Here is a 12,467-nt window from a genome sequence, read left to right as displayed (position 1 = left end):
GAGGGGGAGGGGCAGAGGGATAGGGAGAAGCAGACTCCCCGCAGAGCAGGGAGCCCAACACAGAGCTCCATCCCAGGACCCTGGGATCATGACCCGAGCTGAAGGCAGATGCTTAACTGACTGAGCCACCCAGGTGTCCATATATATATATATACACACACACATATGCATATTAATATAATATATATTTTTAATGTAATGTGTGTGTGTATATATATATATATAGAGAGAGAGAGAGCAGTTTTAGGTCCACCACAAAATTGAAGAGAAGGTAGAAGGTATAGAGAGTTCCCATATAACTCCCACCATCACACATGCTGGCCTTCCCCACTATCCGTATCCTGCACCAGTGTGGTACATTTGTTATAATCCATGGGCCGACATTGACACATCATTATCACCCAAAGTCCATAGTTTACATTAGGGTTCACTCTTGGTGTTGTATATTCTACGGGTTTTGAAAAAAGTATAATGACATATATCTACCATTGTAGTATCATACAGAATAGTTTCACTGCCTTAAAATTCCTCTTTCTCCACCTATTCATTCCTCCCTACCCCCAAACCCCTAGCAACCACTGATCTTTTTTACTGTCTCCATAGTTTTGTCTTTTCCAGAATGTCATATAGTTGGGTTCATACACTTACACGGCCTTTTCAGATCGTTCTCTTTCACTTAGTAATATGAATTGAAGCTTCCTTCATGTCTTTCCATGGCTTGATAGCTCATTTCTTTTTAGTGCTGAATAATATTCTATTGTCTGTATGTACCACAATTTATTCATTTGCCTACTAAATAACATCTTGCTTGCTTCCAGGTTTTGGCAATTCTGAATAAAACTGCCATAAACACCCATGTGCAAGTTTTTGTGTGGACATAAGTTTTCAAATTATTGGGTAAATACCAAATAGCTCAATTGCGAGATTGTACGGCAAGAATATATTTAGTTTTGTCAGAAACTGCCAAAATCTCTTTCAAAGTGGTTATACTATTTTGCATTCCTACCAGTGTAGCCAAACTAACAGGTTCACTCCTTGGTAAGTCAGAAACTGTACCAGGTTGAGTTGTTACATGAAGAAAACTTTATCAGCAGCAAGTAAGGAGATCATGAGGAATGGCTTCCAAAGCCATGACTCCCCAAGCAAGGATGGATAGCTTGCTTTTATTTAGGATTAGGATGAATATTTAGGTAGGGAAGCCTTGTCATCATATGTAGACGTAGGCATAAGGTCACACATGCGCCTTAAGGAAACATGCCTATACACATTGTATGTTATGTAAATGAGGCTTGTCTTCCTCCTTGGGCTGAGATTTTAGTATTATAATGAGGAAAAGGTAGTTGTCAGTCATTCTAGAGCTCACTCCATCATCCATCTGCACAGGTGTGAGTCAGGGGTTGAGCTCAAACTGATGTGCGTGGTCTGGGCCAGCTGGAGGTCTTGTCAGAGCAGTGGCTAGAGCTGGAGAGGTGACGTTTCACTTTACATCTGCCTGAGTTAAGAGATAAACTGGAAAGAAGAGCTTAAGGAAAAATGTGGGATAAGCATCGGTGAGTACCAGCAGGCAGGCGGTGAAGTCAGGTCTTGCAGTCCAGCAAGCGACACCAGCAATGGAGGAGAGTTCCTCTGATCCACATCTTCACCAGAATTTGATGGTATTAATATTCTGGATTTTGGCCATTCTAATAGATGCATAGTGGTATCTTGTTGTAGCTTTAATTTGCATTTCCCTAAGGACAAATGATGTGCAGCATCTTTTCACATGCTTACTTGCCATCGGTATATCTTCTTCGGTGAGGTAGTCTGTTAAGGTCTTTGGCCCATTTTTAAACTGAGTTGTTGGTTTTCTTATTGTTAAATTCTTTGTATATTTTGGAAAACAGTCCTCTATCAGGTATGTGTTTTACAAATATTTTCTCCCAGTCTGTGGCTTGTCTTCTCATTCTCCCGACAGTGTCTTTTGTAGAGGAGACATTTTTAATTGTAATGAAGTCCAGCTTATCAATTACTTTCTTAAAAATGGATTGTGCCTTTGGTGTTGTACAAGAGGTCTTTTTTTTTTTTCTTTTTAAAGAGGGAAGGAGTGAGAGTTGATACAGAGGGAGAAGAAGAGAGAATCTTAAGCAGGCTCCACACTCAGTGTGGAGCCCGACATGGGGCTCCATCTCACAGCCCTGAGATCATGACCGGAGCCAAAATCAAGAGTCTGTCACTTGACCAACTGAGCGTCAAGTGCTTCACGCACCAAACGCACTCAGATACTCAGCATTTGCCAAACTTGACACTTAACCAACTGACCCACCCAGGAGATGAGGGAACAGAAGGCTAGCTAAGGACAAAGCAGAAGCTGACACCTTGCAACCCCCGCCCCCACCCCAACACACTCCTGGGTGGGATATATGTGACATTCTTCCAGGAATAGGTAAAAACAACCTAACTTGGCAATGGCAAAGCCTCTAGGTATCTTGTGAGTCTTCTTTAACATATGAAAATCTTTTTGAAACCTCCTTTTCTTTACCTTCCTGAACTCCCAATCAGCTATCCCTGACAACCCTGGGGCAATAGCTCTTTCTGCCACAGGTTCTGTCCCTACGCTTTAATAAGACCACTTTTTTGCACTAAAGGTGTCTCAAGAATTCTTTCTTGGTCATCAGCTCTGGACCTCACCCCACCATACCTCACCTATATTCCAAAACTACATCACAGACACCCCACAAAAGATCTTTTTTTTTTTTTAATTTTTTAAAAAGGTTTTATTTATTTATTTAAGAGAGAGCGAGCAAGCACAGGCAGGGGGAGCGGCAGAGGGAGAGGGCGAAGCAGGGAGCCTGACGCAGGGCTCAAGCTGAAGGCAGATGCTCAGCCGACCGAGACACCCAGGCGCGCAACAAAGATCTTTTTAAACAGGATTTTCACATCTGAAAATATTGTCATGTTAACATGACAAAATTTATTGTGAGTTTCCTATCTAGATCATTTCCTAATTTTCTCTACTTAGAAACACTGCCTCGAGAACTTCTTTTAAGTACTAGGTATTTTAAAATTGAGATACTCACATGCCGTAGTGTATGATTCAGTTTTTATTATATTCATGAAGTTGTGGGACCATCAGTACTACATAATTGCAGAACATTTTTGTCCTCCTCCAAAGGAATGCAGTGCCTGTTAGCTGTCACACCTCATCCCGCCTACTGACAACCACTAATCTGCTTTCCGTCTAAATACGATTTGCCTATTCTGAACATTTCATATAAATTAAACCATATAATATCTGGCCCTTTATCTCTGGGTTCTTTCTCTTAGAATGTTTTTATGATCCACTTTGGTTTAATTTTTGTGTAACATGTGAGGTATGTGCTCTAATTTTTGCCTATTCGAGTCTGAAACAAGGGAGGCACCATGAAAAGAGGTAATCTCTAAATGGAGAAGCGCTTTTAGAATTTTTAAAAAGGTGTTCGTAGTTGCTAATGAGCTCTTGTAAAATCAGACCTCTGATAGAGACTGATAGTTTTCTGGCCTCTGTGCATATATTTGAATGCGTCAGTTTGGATTCTAGGAAAACAAGATGAACAGGGTTTAGGAAAGCCTTGCTTCTCCCTGGCACTTAGACCACCTGCTGCTGGTGTGGGGGGTGTTTGTTTTGCTACCAGCAGAACAAACGCTGCTGTTTTTTTCCTGGAATTTAACTCAGAGATCCTAACTGCCTGAACCTGACTGTAAGCTGAAACCTGAAACTTTCTGCTGTGGGCTATTTCAGCCTCAGCACAAACTGTGCTGCGCTAAAAGCAGACATCACTCAGCCCCGGTATCATTGCAGATACAGAGCACCCCTGCGTGGGGCCACAAACTGAAAACATCATGGACGCTATCTGCGCTGCCAGGGTCACATGCAAATGTCCACAGGAAACGGCTTGTTCTCTACTGGGGCCATCTGGAATCAGGCTGCTGATCAGCTCTATATTTCTGACACAAAACTAATTGCATTCCAACTTGTGATTTCTGCCAAGAACTATGTACAAGTTCGGGGAGGACACATTGCAGGGACTGTGAACTTTCTGCCCACTCCTAGCGGAATGGACTCTTGACCCCCGTCTCAGGGACGGCTCACTGTTGTTGATGATTATATTTGGCTTTCTGGATTAGCTGTGGTTTGCAAACTGATCATTAATTAAGCTTTAGTAAAGCAAACTGATCATTAAGTGCAGCTATCCCTCATAAGGGATTAATTTTTTCTAGATGCTCACCGGACACATCATTAGGATAGAAGGGGTAGGTGGTTATGAAAACCCATTCTGAAATTTTTAAAAATTCAGGATTTTCTCCTGATGGATTCCTGAACATGCCAGGTCTTTCTCCTTGAGTTGTTTAAAAATATTTTTTCCTATGAAAATACATTTATTCCCCTTGCATACAACTCTTCCTGATGAAATGTCTGCATAAGAGTAGGGGATGACTGAAAAACATAAAGTCATGATTACTGAAAAGGACACATTGATTTTGCAACAATGAGAAAAAACAAAACCCTAGTATCTGGAAGGGATGGGAGTGGGGGACAGCATTAATGACCTTCGTTGTTTAAAACTGTTCCCGAAAGCTGTCCTCTCCTCCGGAAGGAAACTCCCTGTGCTGCCTGTCCAAATTGCTGAGAATGCTCTGATTCAGACTGACTGCTGAAGCTTGCTCACACCAGACAGTGCTGGCTGTGGAACAGATTGGGTGGCCCCAGCGCTTGCACTTTTTATGCAAAACACAGTCATAGGATGGGTGAGCTGACACCACAAACTGGAACTGACTTCTTGCAGTCCCTCTAAAACCAAGGGCTCAACTAAAGTTTTCCAACTGAACTGGAAATCCTGGGGCTGGAGGCCCTGGTGGGGGTCCACTGGGTGCTCTGTTAACCTGGGGGCCTACTGTGTGTCCTGCTTATGGTGCACTAACAGTTGAAGTATGCCCGCAGAGGTTTTTCTTATTTTGTATGGACCCTGATCATTATGACACTGTCTCAGCTGGAAGGCATTTAGGTTAGCTTCAGCCTACAGCTAGGTGATTCTGTGCCTGAATCGATGCCTCAGGTCACATTAAAAAGATTCATACAAAAACTTGAGGAAGCCACCTGGCTTTCTAAGATAGAGCTCTATAATTAATGGGATTTGTGTTAAATTTCAAGGGGCATAACTGAGATCAGTAATAATACTGATCTCATCCTCCAGCACCGGGGCCTACCGATAATTATTTTGCTATAAACACAGTTTGGCCAAGGGCCAAGGGATGGACTTTACTGAAGAGAATTACCATAGCAGGCCTGGGACAGCATCCTTAGAAAGGTCTGCTTGCAAGGATGGCCCTTGGCTGCCATCTGAGAACTTGGATTTTGCCTCAGTTCTCATCAATCCTAACTGGTAAGAGTGGCTCACTCTGCCTAAACTGTTTGTACAAACAGTGTGGTATATACTAAACAGCTGCTTTCCTTTTGGGGGCCTGGAATTTTGGGGCACTGAGTCTCTAACGAGCTACCCTGGTTGGCAACACTCTGCCCCTGTTGTCACACATCGGTGCAGGAGGAATTAAGTATATCCTATGCAAGTCTACTCAGAGAGAACTCTTGGAAGCTTGTGACCAGATTCCTTTGGACTTCTTCCCATGTGCCTTTTCCCTTTGCTGATTTTCCTCAGTGTATTTTGCTGTAATAAGCAGTAATTACGGAGTATAATAATTTCTGGGTCCTGTGAGTCCTTCAAGTGAATCATCGAATCATCAAGCCTGGGGTGATCTTGGAAACCTAATACAGAGGACTTACTCTAAACCTGTGTGGTTTTTTGTTTGTTTGTTTTCTAAGAAACATGAAATTCTGTCATGTTCACAGATCATTAAAAAAAACACCCAGAAACCTTTCAGTAATATCTCCCGTTAGTGATGTTATAAATGCCAGAAGAGAATATCTGTATCTCCCCAAAATTAAGGTGTCAGCAAAGTCATGCTCTGACAGCTCCAGGGGAGAACGCTTCCTGACTCTTCCAGCTTCCGGCATTTGCAGGCAGTCACTGGCATTCATTGGCTTGTACACCCACCACTCCAGTCACATGGCCATCTTCTCCCTGCATGTCTTCACGCTGTCTTCCCTCTGTGCCTGTCTATCTTTGTGTCCTAATTTTACCTGCTTACAAGCACACCAGTCATATTGAATAGGGGCCCATCATTTTAACTTACCTCTAAAGATCCTCTTCCCAAATATGGTCACTTTTTGAGGTACTGGTGGGTAGGACTTCAACGTATCTTTTGGGAGGAGCACAGTTCAATTCATTAGAAGCTCCTAAATCCATCCCTATTAGAAACCCACAGAAAAAAATCCCACTCATCTAATTTTTTTTAATATAGCTGCTGTAATTTCTAGGAACGCCCCAGTGACAATATTTTCTTTTGGAATTAAACATGTTCTAAGTAATTTAAGTAGTAATGTGGTTTTAGAGTGTGAGCTGGGGGCTTCTCATTTGCACAACCTGTCTTTTGAGCAATGACTGTGAAGTATCTCAACTCATTAAAAGTTGTACTTAGGAGGGGTGCTTGGTTAGCTCAGTCAGTAGAGCATGCAACTCTTGATCTTGGGTTTGTGAGTTTGAGTCCTAGATTGAGAAAAGAGATGACTTAATAAATAAAAATTTAAAAAAAAAGTTGTACCTATGACAGGCAACTTCACATTCTGGTTATTATATTTTGACCTTTGGAATATTGGGTTAAAGTTTGAGAAGGCTGGCTGAAGGAAAAGTACACATGGCCAGTGAAAGTTTTTGGGAACTGCATCTTTAATGTGAAGCTGGGACGTCTCCCACTCTTGTCATCCTGACTTTACTTTCATTTTTAAGAAAATAAAGAGCTATCTCACAAATTATTTTGAACAAGTTGGTGATCTAGAACTGGCTATCTTGAAAGATAAGCAGAAACTAGTAAGCCACGTCCAGGCAAAAATGAGCAGTAGAGTGAAAAACAGGCAAGAGCGCCTGGGTGGCTCAGTCGGTTGGGCGTCTACCTTTGGCTCAGGTCATGATCCTGGGGTCCTGGGATTGAGCCCTGCATCAGGCTCCCTGCTCAGCGGGGAGTCTGCTTCTCCCTCTGCCTCTCCCCTGCTTGTGCTGTCTCTCTCAAATAAATAAATAAAATCTTAAAACACACACAACACACACAGGCAAACATGCACAGTTGGAGAACTGTGAAATGGGCAAACAAAAATTGTTAAATAATTATTTTTTTGTTACCCAAAATATGGGTCTTGGGTTTGAGTATAAATGCAGTCAACTGCAGTGAGCCCTGCGAAAACATGAAGCAACAACCTATCAGGATTCAGCTTCATGGAATAAAATCAGAAATCTACTGCATGGCGTGAAAGGAAGTTTGAAGCTAGTCTTCATTTACTTTTTATTCTCAGTGCCTGTGTCCTACCACCAATCTGAGCACTGTAACCTTCTATTTTCTAAGCACTGTGCATTTCCCCCCTCCGAATATTTGCTTATCCTCTCTTCTCAATCTGGAATACACTATTCACTTCTCTACCCTTCAGTCTCCTTTAAAATGAACCACAACACAATATAGAACAGGAAAAATGCTGACAATAGAACTAAGATGTACTCATGGAATATCAATAAAGAAAGGATTTACTAAATCCATTAATGAGGAATTAAGGCTATATTCCACAAGTAAGTACTACATAAAACAAGACTTTGCATATCAGAGTAGAATCATACACGTAGTACTCCAGCTGAAGGACATCAGGAGCAAAGACATCTGGCAGTGGATTGTATTAAACATTTACTATATGTCAGGAATTATTCTAGATGCTTGCTCCTTGCCATCTCATTTAATCTCTCAACAACCTTTCAAAGTACTTTCATTCACAGATGGTGTAAGATAAAACCAAGGCTCAATAGTTTTCATGCAAGTACAGCTGATGCCATAATTGTAATTTAACCTTTCTACCCCCAAAGTCTATGTTTCTACCCCTGTAATCCCAAACTACTTGCGAAAGTTGATGCAAATTTAGGGTAAAGTTAGGCAGATGCTGAGTATCTGAGAACATTTGGTGTGTGCACTTGAGGCTCAGTTGGTTAAGTAGCAGACTCCTGATTTTTGGCTTAGGTCATGATCTCAGGGTTGTGAGATTGGCCCCACCTCAGGCTCTGCACTCCTGTGGAGGCTGCTTAAGATTCTCTCTCTCCCTCTGCCCCTCCCCCCACCCTGCTCACTCACGCATTTGCGTGCATTCTCTCCCTCTCTCTGAAAGGAGAAAAAAATTGATTTTGAGAAAGACTACACTGGCAATTAATTAGGAGGTAATTGGTGGAACAATCCAAGCCATTGACTAGGTATAAGTAGTGGAAATAGAAGGCAACAGGGTAAGAAATCCATATGGGATAAACCTGGAGGCATGTTAGATGTAGGTGTTTAGGAAGAGTCAAAGACAAGTGTGATGTTTTAAGCCCAATAGTGCTGTCATTAATAAAAATAGATACCCTCCTCTAAAACCCAAATCAAAACAACAAAAAAACAAAAAGCAGGTTTTGGAACAGCAGTTCTAAAAAGAGCTGGAAAATTACTGTCTAATTCCTAGCCCTAGCCCTAACAGGATGATACCTTCGATTATAGTAAGGGCCACAGGCTGAGAACAGGCACCATAACCAGAGGCAGAACTAAGACCTGAGATGTGGGTATGTCTTGTATGGATGAAGACATATTACGCTGTGTTGGAAATGGCTGTGTATTGAGGCCCAGCTCCAGTGCTGTGGCCCATGAAGAGAGTGGATACTCCCAGTGTCCATCGCCCAGGGGAGCAGACTCAGGAAAGGAAGCTGCAATTCATCAGGTGGGTCTACAAGCGGGTCGATAGTTTTCTCTCTAGGACATCTTTCTCTGGGCCCAGATCTCTAGGGTTGGCTGCTGGAAGGGAGATGTCTTGCTGTGGTCTTCAGTGGCAAATGAGAAGATGGTACATACTGCATAGAGCCTGAAGAGGGGCTCAAATGAATTCAGTCTGCAGGCTCTGGAGAGCTCCCCCCACCATGTCCTGAAACTATCTTTCCACTTTTTTTTTATGCTTTCTGTGCATTTTTATTTTTGATATATCCTTCAGTTGTTAAATTGTACTTGGAATATTTCAGCATTTTATTAGACTCTTTACAGTAAGGACCTAAAAGGGACACTTCTCTTGTGGGTCTACTAGAATATAGGCGTGAATTTTTTCTTTCTTTAGCCCAACTCAGAAGTTCTTATTTATTTTATTTCAGGAATTGATAGCTTCATTCCAGTGTCTTCCTTTCTTGGAACAGAGTAGTAGATCTGACCGTCTATATAAGCAAATATGTGATTTTCTATAAAAAAACAGTTTCTTCAGGAAGTTATTATACCCCCAGGATATGAATGGGTCCTTAGGAAGAGGCATCTTGGATTTTTGTGTTTGTATAGGCAAAATAAGAGGCTGACACATAGGCGGTCCCCCAAAAAAGCCTTTTCCATGCTAAAAGAGACTTGGGAGAAAAGCTTGATGTGGTCCTCAGAATTAAGGCTTGAATACATGAAGTCGTCTGCTCTGTTTCTCCCAATGTTATTTATTATTTGAACCATGACTTAAGCACCAATGATGAAGCTTGTGTATATACCCTTAGCGTTTTTACTTCCCAAGAGACAGGAGGACACTGCTGCTACTGGCGAGAGAGATGCTCTACCTAGCAGTTGTGGTTGGGCCACTTCAGACACAGCCACATAGAAAAAATACTTTGAACATAGTTTTGTTATTTTACTGACTCATGATCAAGAAACTGCTGTCAAACACAACATTTTACGTTGACTATGCCTCAATAAAAAACAAACAAACAAACTGCCTGTGGAATGTGCCATGAAACAGTACATGAGAATATATTTGAATACCTAAAATCTAGAGGTCACAGTAACACAAGATTTTAGATTTAAAAATTTCCATGTCATCAGTAAAGTTTCTAAAACTTAAGTCTTTGAGAATTTTTTGAGACTTCTGTGGCCCAGAATGTGGGACTACCTTTACCTGCATTTGAAAGACTGCTTATGTCAAGTTACCTGAAAATATTTTTTAAATCTTTGCTAGCCTTATAAATTTTTTATTTCATTGGTCTGTTCATTACTGAGAGAAGTAATTGGTCAGGGTTCTCAAGAGAAACAGGATGTATAGACATTTATGTTAAGAAATTGGGACAAATGAGGGAGGAGACAAGATGGTGGAAAGGTAGGGGACCTTGTTTCATCTGGTCCCTTGAATTTAGCTGGATATCTATCAAACCATTCTGAACACCCATGAATTCAGCCTGAGATGTAAGAAAATACATCTGGAAATCTACAAGTAGAAAATTGACTGCTTTTTTTAAGGTAGGAGCTGCGGAGTCACGAACCTGTGGGGAGATATCAGAAGATAAATGGAGAGGGGAGGGAGCCTCCATGAGCTGGCTACTGCAAAGTGATAAAACACTGGAGTGCAAAATCGGAACCGTTAGATAACTGCTCCAGTGAGAGACATCCCTTTATGACAGGGGCTCAGGGGATGAAAAGGGCAGAATTCTCTATGTGTCACCGTGGTCTCCAGTTCCCAGGAGACAAAGAATGAATGGGGGGGGGGGGTGCCTGAACCGGTAGAGTGCCCAAGCAATGGAGCAGGGAAACTGGTCATGGTCAGTGAGCCCAGGAGGGGACTCTCAGCTCGGGTCACCGTAAACCACGAACCAGGCCAGTCAGGTGACTGCTCTTTGCCTGAGCACCCTGAAAAGGATGGGAACACACAGGCCATTTACCATCCCCTGGGAGGGGTGAAACAGCTGCACCCACGATCAGGCAACAACTCTCATGGCCGCAGCAGCTCTGGAAAGGACAGTAAGGCGACACCCAGCACTCCCCCCAGGGGCGGTGGAGTGAGTACGCACACAAGCTCGCAACTGTTCTCAGGCCCCGGGCCCACAAAGGGCAGCAACACAGGTCCCTTGGACCCCTCCCAGGAGGGTTACAGTGGGCAACCACTGAAAGAGTCTGCGCAGTCTGGCACACACAAAAGTGAAAACTGCTTGTCCCACAGGGTTTATTGAAGAAGGGGGACCATGATCTTTTGGCTCTGGACTGGAGAGCTGGGCATTTTTTACTCTGATCTTCTAAAGAGGTGCAGAAAGCCTCCAGGGAACAAAAGCCACACAGAAGACCAGCTTACACTGAGCCCAGCTCCCTGGCAAGGGGTGGGGCAACTCCACCCAGGCAAAGACACCTGAGAAGCAGCACATCAGGCCCTTAAGGTCAGGAACACGACAGGGATGCCCACTTTTACCACTACTGTTCAACATAGTACTAGAAGTCCTATCCTCAGCAATCAGACAATAAAAAGAAATAAAAGGCATTCAAATTGGCAAAGAAGAAGTCAAACTCTCTCTTCACAGATGACATGATACTTTACATGGAAAACCCAAAAGACTCCATACCCAAATTATTAGTACCCATACAGCAATTCAGCAACATGGCAGGATACAAAATCAATGCACAGAAATCTGTTGCATTTCTATATACTAACAATGTGACTGAAGAAAGAGAAATTAAGGAATTGATCCCATTTACAATTGCACCGAAAACCCTAGGATACCTAGGAATAAACCTAACCAAAGAGATAAATGATCTATACTCTAGAAACTACAGAACACTCATGAAAGAAATTGAGGAAGACACAAAGAGATGGAAAAACATTCCATGTTCATGGATTGGGACAATTCTGCCCAGAGCAATCTACACATTCAATGCAATCCCTATCAAAATACCTTTGACATTTTTTACAGAGCTGGAACAAACAATCTTAAAATTTGTATGGAACCAGAAAAGACCCTGAATAGCCAGGGGAATGTTGAAAAAGAAAACCAAAGCTGGGGGCATCACAATGCCTGACTTTGAGCTATATTACAAAGCTGTGATCATCAAGACAGCATAGTACTGGCACAAAAACAGATTCATAGATCAATGGAACAGAATAGAGACCCCAGAAATGGGCCCTCAACTCTATGGTCAACTAATCTTTGACAAAGCAGGAAAGACTATCCAGTGGAAAAAAGACAGTCTCTTCAATAAATGGTGCTGGGAAAACTGGATAGCCACATGCAGAAGGATGAAACTGGACCATTCTCTTATACCATACACAAAGATAAACTCAGAATGGATGAAAGACCTCAGTGTGAGACAGGAATCCATCAAACTCCTAGAGGATAATGCACACAGTAACCTCTTTGACCTTGGCCACAGCAACTTCTTTCAAGACACATCTCGAAAGACAAGGAAAACAAAAGCAAAAATGAACTTTTGGGACTTCATCAAGATAAAAAGTTTCTGCATGGCAAGTGAAACAGTCAACAAAACTAAAAGGCAGCTTACAGAATGGAAGAAGATATTTTCAAATGACACTACAGATAAAGGGCTGGTAGTCAAGATCC

This window comes from Ursus maritimus, unplaced genomic scaffold, assembly GCF_017311325.1.
Source record: "Ursus maritimus isolate PB19 unplaced genomic scaffold, ASM1731132v1 scaffold_34, whole genome shotgun sequence".
NCBI lineage: Eukaryota > Metazoa > Chordata > Mammalia > Carnivora > Ursidae > Ursus > Ursus maritimus.
This window is presented reverse-complemented; position numbering follows the sequence as displayed.